Below are 5991 nucleotides of genomic sequence, written 5' to 3'. Positions count from 1 at the left end.
GGAGCACGAGCAAACGGACAGATATCAAGATTAATACACATATATAAAAATCGCAAACAACATATTTAATGAGGTTCGGAGCAAGTCTTACACTCCTACATCGCCCTGGGGGGGAGCTGATGATCCTTCATGTCATTCAAAGAACAGAGAATAGAGAGAGAACAGAGGAGAGAATTACAATCAGAGGAGATCCTTGGAAATTAATAGATCTCAATACTTTCTCAATTTTCCTCGGGAGAGATCCTAAGAAATTGGTAGATCTCGTTATTTATAAACTCTCTTATCATAGATATTTGTAGAGTTCAATAAGGATCCTAACATTAGATTCCCAAAAAATTCCCTAAATCAAACTTCAATAGATTCCAAACAAATATTGAATCCGTCACCTCAGATGTCTGTACAGATGTCTGGAGACGCCATTCATGAGCTGTTAGATTGTAGAGGTTTCAACACTCAGATATCTCAGAACTGGATTCAAAGACGTCTAGAGACGTATGCACCCGAAAGTCATTTGCTCAGATGCTTGAGGGAGATTCAAGCCAGAAGCTGACACAATTAAATTCAACTGAAGGCGGGCACAGAAGCCCAATTATGCTCCTTTGACACCACTGTTCCCAAAAGGTGGAAGGCAACGTGCCTGGGACAAGATAATATGTCAGGCCCTGAACAATGAGTCTGGATAACTGAGGTGATAACCAGGATGAGATAAAAATCTGAAAAGAAGAAAGATGTCGGAGTATGTGAAATCAAGGAAAAGATGAACAGAGTGAAGATTCAATAATCGTTATGGTTTTGAAGCTCTTTAAACCATGTCATCGCAGCCCTTCTGCTCAAGCTTAAAGGAGTGATGACATGGTATCAGAGTGCCATGCTTGCCAAAGGGTCCTGGATTCAAACCTCTCTGACAGTTTTGAATATATTTATCGCCTCTGTTAGTTCTGTCTGCAAAGTGACTCATCTTCTGCTCCATGCGACCTGAAGGCCATGAATGGAAGATTGCTTGATACATTTATCAACCCACAACTACATATGCCATCATCTTAAGCCTTTCTGGTAGAGTGGTAGACTGGTTATCTCGCAGCACACACATAAACAACAGAAGGTTGTATAACTACACATGGAAAGCATAATTTTAAACTAGGTCCAAGGATTGAGACAGAAACAATTAACAAGAATCTATTTTTCTTGTTCGTTGTTTTATTTAAGTTGGGATTCTTCTCCCCATCTTAAATGTTCAAGCAACTTGGACAACATCAGCTGGGAAACCAAATATCAGAATGCACCAGTTAAATGTTGTAGATCTCTTTATTTGATCTATATGGAACTGGCTTAACTAATCGAGAATACCTACAAATCCTGAACAGAAAGCCTTCTCTTTCCACTGCAAACTAAGGCCTCCAATTTAGAACTGCATATCCTTTTCACGCTCTTTATAAACCCATATGAAGACTACTTGGTAATTGTCGCTGATGGTTATGTTCGAACATGCAACTCTTTACCTCCTTCAAGGACAATCATATATAAAACATCCCTACCAGTTACTAAATTTTCAGCACCATCAACTTGTTATTGTTACAACTGTTTACCCATACCCCTGGTCAACATCAGTCATCAGTACGCTAAACCTCTTACAAGTATCGCTGAGGTCCATAATAACTTGTGTTGAATGAGTTGTTGTTGATGAGAGAAAGAGTAGAATAAAAGTTCAGTATATAAATCAGATATGTTTCTCATCTGCAGGTAGGAGATGATTCCTTACAATAATGATTGCTCAAACTTAATCTGGTTGGCCAAGACAGGTGCTTGCATAGAGAATAATGAAGAAATGTTAACAAATAAAATAACCAAGAATAAGGGGATAGATATGAACCGAAACCGTATGAGCATATAATAAAGAAAAATATCATTGCAAACGTACTCAGGCATTGATCTAAAAATAGGCATAAAAAATAGGCATCAATAATGGAAAGCACATATGAGAATGAAATATATATTGAGGTGAAGAAAAGGAAACTTCACCATCCTGTCATGAACTTCTTTGAAGCCCAACTTCGAATAACTTTAGTGAATGCCTGCATAGTAATAAGAAGTTCTGTTATGTAACATAAGAAGGTTCTTAAAATAATTGCAATAAGCACTATTTGAATAGGAACTTAAACTATAATATCTAAATAAAAATTTGAGCTTGAATTTTGATTATACAAGTTCTTAAGAAGACTAGAAGTACCATCATGAAAGACAATAGCCATCCAAAAGTTTGAATCGAGATTAGGATATATATGTTGCTTCTATTGCATCAAAAGTGTGCAAACAATCGAGCAATACAAAAGAAGCAGTGTTACATGGACACTTTATATTTCACAAGACAGCAGACTTTGGACACTTTGAGGACACAACATGGACACCAATAGTGTATTAAGCTAATAGATTAAAACAACATGAAATTAAAATTAAAATGGCACTTACATTAAACTAAAATTAAACTGTAGATTGTAGAAGAAATCACATTTAATATAGTGATGTTAAATGACTAATTGAAGCTGATTTTTTTAATAAAAAATTGATGTGTATTTGCGTAAACATCTACAAAAAATATATGAGAACATTATAAGAAACTTCTGCATGAATTCAAGAGGTTAGAGTTTGCTCCTATTGAGGATAAGAGACATAAAATCAATTGAGATGGTTTGACCATGTGCAGCGGGGGCCACACATTGGAGAGTCGTTAAGATTATAATTAATGGAGCAAGGAGGCTAGAGACAATGTTTAAAATATCGGCTGATAAACCGATATTATCGGCGATTTATCGATTTTGGGGGCCTTCCGCTATGAAAAGTTTGATCTTAAATCAGTTATTATTTTTGGATGTTTATCACCGATAATGTGGCGATAAAGTGACTTATTGGGGATATTGTTGGCCTAAAATCGGAATTATCAACCTTTGATTTGAGTTTAGATTTCGGGCAATAGGCACCTATTCAATGCATTTTAAATCCAACCCGGGCCGAGTTTCTACCATTGGTTAATGATCCTAAACATAATTATTTACATTTTAGTATGTTTCTATTCCATTAAGTATTGTTAGATTATATTTTAGAATATTATATTATGTACATCACCATCCGATAATGTCACTCCGATAAAAACTACTTATCCCCGATATATCCCTGGTATCCGCTATCTGATATGGATTTTGACCGTCCGATAAATCCCCGATAACCGATATTTAAAACTTTGGCTAGAGGTAGGCCTAAGAGAAGAGAAGTTGGATGGACTCAATAAAGAAGGATTAACTTAACGGAGAAGAGAACCCTGAACATAACCGAATGGAAGAACATGTTTCATGTAACTGACCACATAAAAATCAAGATAAAGGAGATTACTAACGGCTGTCCAACCGTTGAAGCTCATATGAAAATTTGAATTATCCCCAACAACCAAGGTTATCGATAGCGGATAGCATCGCGTAGCGGTGAGACATCGCTAATGTTATTTCGGGTTATTGCGGTAAAATAACGGTAAAAAGCGCAAAGTCAAATAGCGGTCTAATTTAGATATGTATAAATACTAAAAAAAATTTTAAAAAAAAAATCTAAGAAATCGAAAGGTACATATTGAATGATTTAAAGAGATACTAAACATGAAATAGACATGTAACCATCACGTAATACCGAAGATAACTGGAGGAGTCAAAAGTCGTCGTTTTCGAAAAGAAGAGCTTAGCGGTGACAAGACTGTCCTAAGTGGAGCTTACGGTGAAGGAGGTGAGAGGAAGTATCAAGGTAGGTGTCAGAGGCTATGAGAGGTGACGGGAATATGCTGAAAATCACAGGAGATGGTGGAATGCAATGGTCAAGGGTTGAGTTTAATTTTTAAAAAAATAAACCTCAAACCGCTTTTAAATAGCAATCAAAAAGTAAATTTCAAATGCAATCGCTCACTATTTACAGTTATGACACACTATTGGTTGCTTTTGTGAACAGACATATTCCGCAATATGTCCCTGCTATTGCGCGATAGCGTAGCGGACGATAGCGTCGCGGGAAGGGACCACTAACGCTATTAGCGTCGCTATTGCGGGGCTATTTACCGCTATTGATAACAGTGCCAACAACAAATATTAAATGGTAACAAAAGTTATCAAGCCTGCTTCTCATCATACATAAAAGGCTAATCCTACAAAACAACCTGTCACAAATATTTAATAATGGCATAACTAATTACAGAAATAAATGCACATCAGTGTAATAACAAAATTTTACCAGCGACTAAGAGTTAAATTAGAAATATATGATACCATTCAAAAATAGTCATGTTTAGTACAGGGGTTATGCAAAACTATTAATGTAAAAAATAACATTTTTTAAAAAAAGGCATAAAAGGTAAAAGACAGAAAAGGAAATAGTGGACAAAGTGGCTGCTGCAAAAACAGGTTAGGAAAACAGCACATAAAATCTCTAACATGCTGGATACTATCCATTACGTTAAATAATATTTAATCACGATAGTCCATTTTTTTTTCAACGTAGACATGAAAATATGTCATCTGACTTGTCAACTCCCTTGAATTGCGACATAATTTACGGAACTTATTCAGAAATAAAAAGGAGTTATTTGTGATTTTATTATGGCTAAAGTAATAATATTTGACTTGATGGTTAGTTCGCCACATTTTACTTGTAGGTTGTCATTCCTCAAATTCTAACTGATGTTAAAAGGCAAAAAATGAAACACTGTCACGTTATGAAGATTGAAGCTACCCAAAAGTAATATAGCGAAGCTGACTAAACTTTCAAACAGGTCACAAAGTCAAGACTGTAAAAATGGGTGCAGACTGATAATTCCAAACAAAGTGATCAAATAGATAGAAAGAAAGCAAAGCTCATAGTGATGGTTGCAAACAGAACCTGAACTTGAGGTGTTTGCTCCTGCTCGTGATTAATTTCTTGCATTGGAAAAGAAAAAAATCCCTAACATACGAGAAAAACATGATTCATGAAAACATGTGTTTCAGAGAAAGAATAGATGTTATGAAGGAAGCACACACCCATAGCATGATACACTCACGCCAATAACACATTGAAAACTACAATTTTGTAGTTCATTTATACACTTGCACTTCAGATGAATCACATTAACCAATTTTAGGGATTGTGTATTGCTTCTCCGTGGCAGAGTGTCGTCATGTTTCATTCCAATTATGCAACCTTCACAACCCTCATTTTGTCACCCAGTAAAAAATTAAGTGACCAGGCAGATCTGCGGAAGTAACTCAGTACATGAACATAAATACGCTGAAAGACGCCATTTTCAAAGTAGTTTTCACATCCTCACCAATCCTTGACAAGTTGATATCTATGCTTCAGATAACCCCTTAGCGTCATAACCTTCTGAATGTAAAAAAATATGCACCTCCCAGTAAAATTTAATGGGACTAGATATACTATGTTCTAGTATATTCACACAAAAGGCATTCGAAAACCCCCAAGACTAATGCTTCCAAACTCCATCCTAGGCTTCCTAGTCTGACTTCTGGTACGCAGTAGCATTTTAGTCTTCACTAAGGCTACCAAATCAAGAGGGTAGTAGTTGTACATGCATGAATCAAAGTCTGCCTCTTCCCTTTAGTCAAATAGGTAGGTATATTAAAGATGCCAGTAGGGGGTAGCCAGTAAATTTATGCAGGGTGGGGAATCTCCTGTCCATTGGAAATATTTTTAACCAAGTATTATTGCAATACAATTTTATTCATTACATGTCTGTTGTTTGCCATAAGAAACTACCGTGTATAACTTCTTTTTTCCTTTATGCCATTTTTATTAATAAAAAAAATACAACCAATCTGCATCTAGGAAAATATTATTTAAAAGAAATATAATTATAAGATATTATATTAACAATCATAAACGGGAAAATTACTCAGTAACCCCTTATAAACTAAAAAATATATTTATACCTCGTTATTAGTTCTGACCTCTATGGATGCTAGA

This window comes from Asparagus officinalis, chromosome 5 (assembly GCF_001876935.1).
Source record: "Asparagus officinalis chromosome 5, Aspof.V1, whole genome shotgun sequence".
NCBI classification, from domain to species: Eukaryota; Viridiplantae; Streptophyta; class Magnoliopsida; order Asparagales; family Asparagaceae; genus Asparagus; species Asparagus officinalis.
The sequence above is the reverse complement of the archived record's forward strand: the minus strand, read 5'-3'. Positions refer to the sequence as shown.